This window comes from Mercenaria mercenaria, chromosome 19, assembly GCF_021730395.1.
Source record: "Mercenaria mercenaria strain notata chromosome 19, MADL_Memer_1, whole genome shotgun sequence".
Lineage (NCBI taxonomy): Eukaryota > Metazoa > Mollusca > Bivalvia > Venerida > Veneridae > Mercenaria > Mercenaria mercenaria.
This window is the reverse complement of record NC_069379.1, coordinates 586,586-598,968: the sequence shown is the minus strand read 5'-3', so window position 1 is coordinate 598,968 and position 12,383 is coordinate 586,586. Positions and strand designations below refer to the sequence as shown.

Below are 12,383 nucleotides of genomic sequence, written 5' to 3'. Positions count from 1 at the left end.
ATGAACAGGATTGAGGAGTAAACTAAAAGCTTAATTATATTGAAACCTCTTTCCTGTGTATTGTGATTAATACATATTTAATTAACAACAAAAGTTTCAAACTAATTGCAAGATAGTACTTGCATGATGTTATGGGTTTATTATTCTTGGCAGCCTTTAATAATATTGAAAATAATGCTGACCACGTATAGACATGTGTGCATGGAAAACAATGCTCTAGATCAGTAGTAGTTCGCCACATATGATGGGTATTACACGATTGTAACGAATATTACTTACGCAAATACTTGATTCGTGTATAAATTACCTCCCTTTTTATGTCTCCGCCATTGTTGTTGTTGTTGTTTAGTAAATTCCTCCGTTGACTTTTCGGAGCACCCAAGATCTAGCTGTATCTTGGTAGTATGCAGATCGATCCTTCCTGAATCGCGAATTAAATAATCCACTTTAAATCACACACAGATTGTAACTAGATATTTACACCCTAACACTTCCGGGGGGGATATACAAGGGGGATTATCTTTACTTAATGATTAAAAAGTACTTAAGTATTGCATTATGGGTCACTGTCCGAAAGTCCCCTGCACCTTGCCAAGTGGAGCCTTAACAGCAATTCTCTTGATAGCAACTCTACCTTGTCTATACTCTCAGCTGTCAGCTGGAGTTGAAGTCCAGTACTGGGATGTGTACAGCCAAGCATAAGATGGGTAAAACCTGTGTCTGTCCTTCAAAGCACATGATATATCAGATTGTATGTCATTTTTTAGACGGACTTTTATTTTTTGACGGATGACCTCTAACGCTGGACATACAGCAATGAAGTGATCCCTGGTCTCAGGTTCTGTATTACACAATTTACAGGTTGGATTCACATTGTACTGGTTGAATGCAGCTCTATTTGCTTGTAAGGTGTATGTACCTGTCATGAGTCTTGCCTTAAGTTCCGCCCTCTTGACATCTTGTAAGTTAGGTCTAACTGAAGTATATACATGATGTGGTTTACCAGCCTGCAGCGAGGATGGATTAATGTACTTGAGGCTAGGTTTTTCCGCAAAGTCTGACCTCCATTGCTCTTCTATTGAAAGCCTAACAGCTTCCTTAAGTAGGTTCTTCCAATCTGATTCATCAGGTGTCTTGTCAAACAATTCATATGCTGTTGGTAATTTATAGAGGAGAAGCAGTCTTCTAATATGTGAAAATATACTTTTGTGGTGAAGTTCTTTAACGGCTAACTGTCTTTCAGCCACTTCATATTCAACTGAACTTGGTGCTTGCAGAATACTGTAGAATAAATTCAGAGTATTTTTGTGTATCTGGGTAGAGACAGGAGACACTCCTAACAAAGCAAGGGCAGCACAGTTTGGGGTTCGATCTGGAAGATGCTGAATTTGTTTCAGTGTCTTGGTTTGGAAGGCGTCTACCTTTTTCACATCTGTTTTGGTGTAGTAAAGAGTCTCGAGACCATACAGCAGCCTCGGTACTATATATACATTCCAAATGTGAGCTTTTACATCCTGTTTAAGGCCGTTTAACATCTGTACAGAGTTTGCAAGACAAATGGAAGTCAACTTCTGCAAGTTTATTTTTGAAAGCAGGTGTCATGCATATTTACGTTTTTATTAAGCAGTTCTATTAGGAATGTTTTAATATAGGTTGTTAATGTAGGTATATTTTAATGGTTTTGTATGCATTTTGCTATTTTGAAGTCGAAAATTAGTCTATGTTGATAGACGCTCATGAAATTCTAAAGAGCCAGAAAATTCTTTGAGCGCAGTAGTCCAAATAATGTCACGTTTTGGGACTGCGTGATAACTTTTGACTGTCACCGTCTCTACACGACCAAACTTATTCAGCATATTTCTGTTAGGAAATCCCCAATGAAAACACATGTTAGCTAAAAAAAAATCCAGCTCAGAGATGTTACAGATCTCTGAGCAGAAACAAATTCCGTACTGAAACCTAATTATCCTCTTATTCAATATACACAACTGACTACTATTAAATATAGTAATAGATTTAATTCAGGTGCATCGACACTTAATAACAAAGTGAAAGTAGGTCATTTAATTACAATGTTGACTTTCAACAGTACAACAACAGTCCTACAAATTATGATTCACTTGTTAAGTCTAATATGCCTTTCGGCTAAAGAAATACCTGCACAAAATGCCCCAAGGCTTCAACACGCCTTTCACAATGCATTTTGACTATAACAGATAACATCTAATCTTCATCAATATTGAAGAAAATCAAAATAAAATGCAAACAAATCAAGGAATGCAAACATAAATAAGCCATGCCTAAGACGTGGAAGACAGAAGAAGGGAAAAAAAAGAAATAATTAAGAGAGGAAGAAACGAAAAATAAAAGGAAGAAAAACAAAGAATGAAAAAACTGAAAGAAAGGAAGGCAAAAAAGGAATGCAAACATAAATAAGCCATGTCTAAGATGTGGAAGAAGAAGAAGGGAAAAACAAAAGGAAATAATAGAGAGGAAGAAACGAAAAATAAAAGGAAGAAAAACAAAGAATGAAAAAAACTGAAAGAAAGGAAGGCAAAAAAGGAAAGAACATTAAAGAAAAAGGCGCAAATAATATATGCAATACAGACATATGCTAATCCTAAGCATGATAAGGGTTGGTGGGAGTGGCAAATTAAATCAACGTCGACGATTTAACAAAGTGTCAAAAACTGTTGGTCTAAAACGCGCGAAATTCTATAAGTAATTCCCGCATATTAATACTTCAAAAACAATTTAGGTTTGACCAATAAAAGGCAATGGAATTGCAAAGAGAAGTGACGTAGAAAGGTAAACAAGAAACAGCTGATTGAGGGTTGATGAAAATGTTCAGAAAAACAGCTGATTGAGGATTGACGAAAAATGTTTGGAGAAAAGATATTTAGAATTTGTATAATTAAATGATTTTGTGCAACCAAAATGCAATAAATTAGTTACAAGATCAGATATCCATTCATGCTCTGCCCTTGCATCACTGATCTTCCCTCAAGAATTATCTTCTATAGTGAATAACTTTTTACAAAAAATAATATGAAGTTTTCTGGGTGTGTACTAGAACAGAAAGACATACCCAAACAAGATTTTCTAGGTGTGTGGTAAATGTGTGTATAAAATGTGAAAACAACTGATTTTGTTAAAATTTAAAGTTACCGTATTCATGTTCAATATGAGGAATGATAGAACAGTGCATGTTGCTAATACAGAGACAATTTATTAGTATTACAGGTTCTTCTCGTGTAATATCCTCATGTATGAATGTCCCATCGACTAGTTGTAATTAATCATTGCATAGTAAGTTGATTATCATACACAATAAGCCTTTATACAGCTGGCTACAAATTATTAAATTCTTTAACAAGTTACTCATTAAGAACATGTGCTTAACCTTTACCATGTGCCTGACACGATTGGTTCTGCCTTTGCAACCAGAGTACAGTTGACATTGTATTAAGAGACCACCCAAGGGACTGCTAAGAAGTGGTCTCTTAATGGAATGGTCTCTTAATGAATTTCAGTCAGATGAAAAGGAAAGTTATTTTTAACTGTTAATGTAACTGTATTTATTATGAACATAATGTATGGTTTCAAAATCTGTTTTAACATCGTGAACACTTTTCCAAGTCCACACACTGTGAAATTTATGGCTAGATTGTTTGTCAGTTTGACTGATACAAAGGTTAATTGCATCCAGTCACGTGCAAAATGTACTCGCTAATAACACAGATGAAGAAATGCCCGGTAGAATTTTGGTACCCGGTCGCTTAATAGATACTTTTGTCGAATAATTTACCTGTTGGGACTACATTAATGTGGTCGCTAGTCGTTTAATAAAAAAGTCGTTTAATAGAATGAATATATATACTGAAAACGTTCGGGAGGGATTTTGACTGGTCGTTTAATGCAAATATCGCTTAATAGAGGTGATCGCAAGTACGATGTCGACTGTAGATCATGATCAGACTGCACTGTTCGCTATTCAGTCGGTATCTTTTTGGTATGCATCCCATTTAACAATTAATGGTACTGTCCAAATTGAAAGACGGACATGCTCATTATAGAAATTTAGCAGGGTAAGAGTTAAACCACGTCACACATGACTGAAAAATGATGAGATCGTACATTTGTACCGTATTTAGTCTGGTTACTGGCTAGATAATTTTTTTTTAGAAAAAATAATTCTGTGATATAATTATTCTGACTTCATTAGTCTTGGTTCTGATTATCCAGTGTTTTAAGAAGGAAAGGGACATAATTATACATTTGAATAGCCTCAGGAGTTATCTCCTGTAAATACAAATGTAAAACACAGGGTCTGAACACAGACTAGTACCATAGCCAAAAGCAAAGAAATAAATGTAAATTATCATAATCAGAGTAAAAACGACTTGTTTCCCGCCCCCACCCCATGCCCCGCCCAGCCCTCTTATTAATATTAGATTTACTTCAACTTTATGTCGGTCAAAAGCTATACATAGCTTATGTTTATAATGTTATTTTATCTACCGACAATAAATAAATATTGACTTGACTTGACTTGACTTGACTTGACTTGACTTTTTATATAAATATTGATATAGTAGCAGTATATGGATGGGTGTTTTTACAGTTATTATGGAGGAAGCCTGATACTGTAGAAGACGGAAGTTTTGTGCCTGAGATACCAGTCTTTAACTGTGGAGATATTGAAGTGCCCACGAGAGGTAATGTTAGCCATAAACATTACTCACATTTAGCTTGACTACAAATAAAAAGAGTTTCAGTTGTAGCCATTTCTGAGGCATCCACTCACTAAAGTTTTGCATATAAGCAGGTTTCTTTAAAATGTCTAGCCCTTAGGGTTCAAACTTGACAAATGACTTTGGCATCATGAGATGTCAGGTGAAATAGCTTCTATTTTATGTGAAATATGGCCCCTTTTAACATTTCCACAAATCTTTTGCATCTTTGGGTGACCTCCTTTGGCAAGTCCGGTGACTGCGGCTTACATTTTGAGCTCATTTGATTTTTTGAGAGAAAAAAAAGATCAGTTATTGTCATCACTTGATCAGCGTCAGCATTGGCTGGTTAATTTTTTTGTTTAGGTCAAATTTTCTCCTAAACTATCAAAGCTTTTGCTTTAAAACTTGCAAGACTTGTTCACCATCAAAAGCTGCCTTTGTACAGCAAGAAATATAACTCCAACCTGCTTTTTGCAAGAATTACAGCCCCTTTTGGACATAGAATATCAGATTTCTTGGTTAAGTTTTGTGTTTAGGTCACCTTTTCTCCTAAACTTTCAAAGCTGTTTCTTCAAAACTTGCAACACTTGTTCACCATCAAAAGCAGACTCAGTATAACAAGAATTATAACTCCAACCTGCTTTTTGCAAGAATAACGACCCCTTTTGGACTGAAAAAATATCAGATTTCTTGTTTAAGTTTTGCGTTTATGTCAAGTTTCTCCTTAACAATCAAAGCTATTGCTTTAAAACTTTGTGCAGATATTTGCCATTAAATGCTGACTCAGCATAGCAAGTACTGTAACTCTACATTGCTTTTTGCAAGAATTATGGCCCCTGTTAGACTTAGAAAATCATGGGTAGGACAATATTTCTGTTATACATAGACAGAAAATAAAATCAGCATTTGCAACCGCAAGGCGTTGCTCTTGTTGGTCAAGTTATGATCCTTTTTCAGCTAGGGAAATTCTTATGAAGCTTTTAAGGCAAATACCCATACCATGTCCGCTCTCTAAGTTGAACAGTTTTCATCTGATCTTCACCAAACTTGCTGACAATAATTGTGGGCATAAAATCTCGGCCAGGTTTCATAACCATCCAAATCGCCCAAGGCAGTCTTGGATTATGGCCCATGAATTACTCGAAAATCTGCAAATTTAGCTTTGGCCACTCTCTAAGTCGAACAGTTTTCTTCCGATCTTCACCAAACTAACCTTGCTGACAATATTTGTGGGCTTAATATCTCGGCCAAGTTAGATATCCAGCCAAATCCCCCTAGGTACTCCTAGATTTTGGCCCTTGAATTACTTGAAAAACTGCGAATTTAGCCTTGTTCACTCTCTAAGTCAAACAGTTTTCATCTTACCTTCAACAAACTTGCTGACATGTTTGTGGCAATAATATCTCGGCCAAGTTCAATAACCAGCCAAATTGCCCCAGGCACTCTTGGATTATGGTCCTTGAATTACTCACCAACTTCCTGACAATGTGGACATATTATCTAGCCAAGTTTGATATCGAGCCAAATCGCCCCAAGCACTCTTGGATTACGGCCCTTGAAATACTCGAAAAACTGTGAATGTAATATTGTCCACTCTCTTAAGTCGAACAGTTTTTATCAGACAGGCATATTTTGTAATAGTCTGGCACTGTTGTTTATGAAAGGTAAGATAAGGTGGAAGGAGCTTCAAATAGTCAACTGCTCTGTCATATGAAATCTCTTGGATTGTGTTTAAAAGCACAGACATTTGACATAGATTTTCTTTATTGTAAATTGATACAGGGTAAAGCTCAAAGCAAAAGCAAAAAAAAAGCAAAGGTTGTAAGTAAAGTATTGGTCAGAGAAAAACATCAACAACTGTATTGTGTTGAAATTTAAATATTGGCTAACTATAAATCCTAAATAAAAAAAATGATGTAAAGTTCTGGAAAGTACAACATTATTTTTACTGACCAACGATATAATTAATTAAAAGCTGTAGAATGCAGTTAACATACAAGATTCACAATATTTACATTTTGGTTAGTATCAGATACTGTTTTCAAGTAAAAAATTTTATTTCCAGGACAAACCATTGATGACTTTCAAGACATTTCGTCAGAACAGACTGTTCCTATGTATACCAAGCACTAAGGGTGAGCTTATTAGATATTATCAACATACGGTAACTTATTAGTCCCCTACTGGTTGAAAACCAGTTTCGGGGACTATAGGAATGCACTTTTCCGTCATTCCGTCCGTCCGTCCGTCTGTCCGTCTGTCCGTCCGTCCGTCCGCAATTTCGTGTCCGGTCCATAACTCTGTCATCCATGAAGGGATTTTAATATTACTTGGCACAAATGTTCCCCATGATGAGACGATATGTCATGCGCAAAACCCGGACCCCTAGCTCAAAGGTCAAGGTCACAATTGGAGGTCAAAGGTCAACAGGGCTTTTTTCCTGTCCGGTCCACAACTCTCCCATCCTTGAAGGGATTTTAGTATTACTTGGCACAAATGTTCCCCATGATGAGATGATGTGTCATGCGCAAATCCCGGACCCCTAGCTCAAAGGTCAAGGTCACAATTGGAGGTCAAAGGTCAACAGGGCTTTTTTCCTGTCCGGTCCATAACTCTCCCATCCATGAAGAGATTTTAATATTACTTGGCACAAATGTTCCCCATGAGGAGACGACGTGTCGTGCGCAAAACCCGGACCCCTAGCTTAAAGGTCAAGGTCACAATTGGAGGTCAAAGGTCAACAAGGCTTTTTTCCTGTCCGGTCCATAACTCTCCCATCTATGAAGGGATTTTAATATTACTTGGCACAAATGTACCTCATAATAAGACGATGTGTCATGCACAACTTTCAAACCCCTAGCTCAAAGGTCAAGGTCACACTTAGCAGTCAAATGTTAACATAGCATGAACAGGGTCTGTTTCGTGTCCGGTCCATAACTCTGACATTCATTAAGGAATTTTAATATCACTTAGCACAATTGTTCCCCATGATGAGACGACGTGTCATGCACAAATCCCAGACCCCTAGCTCAAAGGTCAAGGTCACAATTAGGGGTCAAAGGTCAACAGAGTTTTTTTCCTGTCCCATCCATAACTCTGCCATCCATGAAGGGATTTTAATATTACTTGGCACAAATGTTCCCCATGATGAGACAACATGTCATGCACAAAGCTCAGACCCTTAGCTCAAAGGTCAAGGTCACAATTGGAGGTCAAAGGTCAATAAGGTTTTTTCCCTGTCCGATCCAGAACTCTGTCATCCATCAAGGAATTACAATATTACTTGGCATAAATGTTTCCCATGATGAGACGACGTGTCATGCGCAACACCCAGTACCCTAGCTTAAAGGTCAAGGTCACACTTTGAGATCAAAGGTCAAGAGGATTTTTTTCCTGTCTGGTCTATAACTTTGTCATGCAAAGCAGGATTTAGATATCAGTCGGCACAAATATTCCCCTGGATGAGACAACATGTCATGCGCAAGAACCAGGTCCCTAGGTCTAAGGTCAAGGTCATATTTAGAGGTCAAAGGTCAAATTCAAGAATGACTTTGTATGGAACATTTCTTCTTCATGCATGGAGGGATTTTGATGTAACTTGGACCAAATGTTCACCACCATGAGGCACCCTTGTTTTTAGAATTACGTCCCTTTGTTTTACTATAAATAGATTTTATTGTAACTTTTTTATTACTGGCGGTAGAGAAAAATCGAGACCACTTTTCTGTGGTACAGCATGCATGTTACATCCAATTTTTAGGTGTATTTTGACCTATCTCTACCTGGTAAAGAGTTTCTTGTGGACTTATATTATATAGATTTTTTTTTTTTTTTTTTTTTTTTAAAGATTAATTTCCCTTTGTTGTTACTATAAATAACTTACATGATAACATTTTTATAATCAGCCAAAAAAATTCAATATGAAAACAACTGTAGGTTTTTATATATATAAATTTTAATCCAAGTGTTTTGTTATAACATATTGTATATATAGTACAATATTGTTTATACATCATTGACAGATATCAGTTCATTATGTTATACTGCAGTAGAGAAAATTAGGTGCCTTCCAGTAGGGGACTTTGTATTGCATGGCAATACTTCATTCACTTGTTTTATTTAGGTCTGGTAGTAGAGCCTTTGATTATGGAAAGATGTGAACATATTAAACCAGTTTGTATTATAAGTTCCAGTCTCCGGAGCACTGGCATTACAGTGCAATATTCTCTAAAAATAGGCTTGAATCCATGAGCTTTACACATTGTACATTACTTTATAGCTCACTCGAGAATATCCAGCCTTCTGTAAGCCAGCTGGATGGCTTCCTTATATTACGTCCAAATTGAGGTTTCAAACCAGCATCATAGAGAGGCAAGTGATTTGAAGTTGGTGACTTAAACCACTCAGCCATTGAGGCCTCTGCATTAATTATAGAACAGTTGAAGCTGTGCATATAATAAATTTTTGCTCAAAGGTGGTTTAATCAGATTTTGGACAACTAATGGTTTTGTTCAAAACTTAATCAACCAATCATATACACTTATTTGTGTTAATGAGTGCTCAATACATGTACATGTCAGATTTTCACTGGAAGTATTTTTAAAGTTTGATTTTCCAATCCTGGTTGCTCAACCAAGATAGCATAATTTTATCATAAGTATAAGTACATATTTGGCTAAAATTAATTAGAGATGCAAGTTTATAAAATTATTATTACCTCCCTTTCTTAGTTGTGCAACCAAGATAGATTGAAAACAGATGAATTCTGAAGCTACACGATACTTTAAAACTTGCCATTATGTTTCTGGTAGCTGAAATATCCCAATATTTATCAAAAGCAAATTTAAAACAAGAAATTATATTAAAATCAAAAGAAAAAGGCCGCTTTATAAATACTTTTATATTAAAGGGAGGTGATTACAAATTTTCATGAAAAGTAACAAAATATACATTTTCAATAAGGATCTAACTCTGTGTAATTGGTCTTTTTGTTCCTTAAATAAATCTTAACAGAATTTATGAAAAATGGAAAATGTCATAAAATGTGCATAAATGTGATTAACCTTAAAGTAAAAAAAGATATTGATTATCAAAATAATTAAGACATGAAATTGACATGTTTGCAGACAACAGTGAGAGATGTGTATTGGGATGTTGCAGTGTAAGAGAATGAAAAAAACTGTACTCAGTTACTGTGCCAGGTGCCATATAATCTAATTGTAAGTAAGAAAGTATCCACTTCTGTAATAACATAATACTAAGAGTTTGCTACTGTGCCTACTCACAGATTGTTCCAAGAGAATAATCAATGCAAAATGAAGATACCAATAGTTACAATTCTAGTGTATAGATATATAGATAGTTTGGTAGTATAGATTGATTGACAGATAGTTTGAACTACTTCAGCACTGTTGTAGCAAATTGCTCAGATGGTAAACGACAAACTGGTTACGTGTTGCTTAAAACTGAAATGCTGTTGAAACTACCATATATTCTAACACGATCCGATTCATTTTCCTATTAAACAGAGAAGGCTGAAAACAGTGAATTATTATACAACAATTCACTGTTCTGACGTCACAGTTATTACGTCATAGCATCAAACGGCATATAGCGGCTCGCTGGAAAGAAACCAATTGAAAACGGGCAAATATTTAATGAATGCCATAAATGATGTACTTTGAAGTCCTTGGTAACGTGTTAGAATTGAAATAACATATCTCATTTAGTGATTTCCTCTTGAATAAATTCATTGTTTGTCGTTCAGATGCGTATTGTTATATCATTTGGGCTATGCCCTCGTGATATACTTCCTTCGCATCTGAACTCCAAACAATGATTTGTTCAGCGACAAATCACTAAATCAGATATATTATTTCTTAATTTTCACTTAGAAGACACATTATTAGAAGTCATATTTCCTGTTCAAAGTGTGGGGAGCATCTTATAAGCATTTAATACCAGAGCATTAAAGAAAAAGAAGCCCTAAATTGCATGTTCGATGTTGGGCGCGTCTTATAAGCAAAAATATATGGTAATGTAAAACTTATATACATGTAGATGGGAAAAGAAGTCTCATGATAAACATATGATAAATTTGTCAAGTCAGATTTATATTTCTGTGAAATCATTGATTTTCGTAGGAAACTTATTTTTGTGGTTGTGTCAGTCAGCAAAATTAAGTCCCAGCAAACAAACGATGTTCCCATTCATTTTATCTTCAAAAGATAAAATATAAAGGTTCATATCCTCACGAAATAGTTGATTCTCCCCCCTTTACTTTCAGTAAGTTTTCGTGGCTCCCCTTTGTTTTGGCAACCAAATTACAAGACGGTACGTGATTGTTTTTCCTACATGTGTGGGTGCGTTTGTATGCTTGTGAGTCTATAACAGTGCCCTACTGTTTTCTTATGTGTTGCTTGTTTATTTTTCTATGTTATTTAGTTGATCTTAGTTGTGTGTTTATCTTTGGTACATGAGTGTCTGCGCTATTGTGGGTTACGTTGTAGTGTGACTGTTTATAAAGAACATGGCATTCCCTTGTATATTCGTCCTTGTTCAACTTTTCCCTTCGGATTCCTTTCCCCCCACCCCCACCCCAGACCCCATTTCGCCCCTTGCCGTTCCTTCCCCTCCATCAGTATTTAGCATAATTTAATATGTACTTGTTGGATGTTTGAAGCAACCAGTCTGAAAGATTTTTCCATTACAGCTTCTTTTTGTTGTGGGCCTACTATGTAAATGCCTGGCTCTGGGGCTGTGTTTTTGATGCTCTGTGCTTCCGAGAAATCTACCCTTACCTATTATCTTTTGGTCAAAATCAAGAAAATTTATGTCCACAAAATTAAATGATTTCACAGTACAGTCAACATCATACTTGCGACCACCTCTATCAAGTGACTTTTGTATTAAACGAATGGTCCCTCCCAAATGTTTTCAGTACATAAATTAATTTCATTAAACAACTTTTTTATTTAACGACTAGCGACCACTTTAATATAGTCCCGACAGGTAAAATATTCGAAGAAAGTATATATTAAGCAAGCAGGTACCAAAATTCTACCGGACATATTTCTTCACCTGTGTGATTAGCGAGTACGTTTTGCATGTGACTGAATGCAGTAAACCTTTGTATCAGTTGAACTGAGAAACAATCCAGCTATAGGTTTGTATCAGTTGAACTGAGAAACAATCCAGGTATAGGTTTCACGGTTTGTGGATTTGGAAAAGTGTTCACGATGTTAAAACAGGTTTTGAAATCATATATGTATGTTCATAATCAGATAAGATAAGACAAATTTTATTTTAAGTCTGCAAGACAGAAAACAGTATAACATAAGCGGAAAGAGTTTTTTTTTAACCAACTATAAATAAATGATAAATACAGTTACACTAGCAGTTAAAAATAACATTTCCTTTTATCTGACTGAAATTCATTAAGAAACCATTCCATTAAAAAACCACTTCTTGGCAGTCGCTTTGGTGGTCTCTTAATACAATGTCGACTGTATGTTTTAATGTTATTTGCATTTCTGACTATTTTTCATTTGTTTGTTTGTGCATTTATTTAAGATAGTTGGCACATCTGCTTATCTTTTTATTTTGTTTGAACAGAGAAGGAAACTTGCTGCAGTCCAAGAGGCACAA

At 35.7% G+C, this 12,383-nt stretch overlaps 1 long non-coding RNA gene across 1 annotated transcript; it reads left to right on the top strand.

Moving 5' to 3' along the window:
- The first annotated feature begins 4,622 nt into the window (after positions 1 to 4,622).
- LOC123542484 (uncharacterized) lies at positions 4,623 to 9,955 on the top strand. The gene is made up of 3 exons (XR_008368614.1): positions 4,623 to 4,718; positions 6,802 to 6,871; positions 9,863 to 9,955. It is a non-coding gene; the product is annotated as an uncharacterized LOC123542484 (long non-coding RNA).
- Positions 9,956 to 12,383: the final 2,428 nt, after the last annotated feature.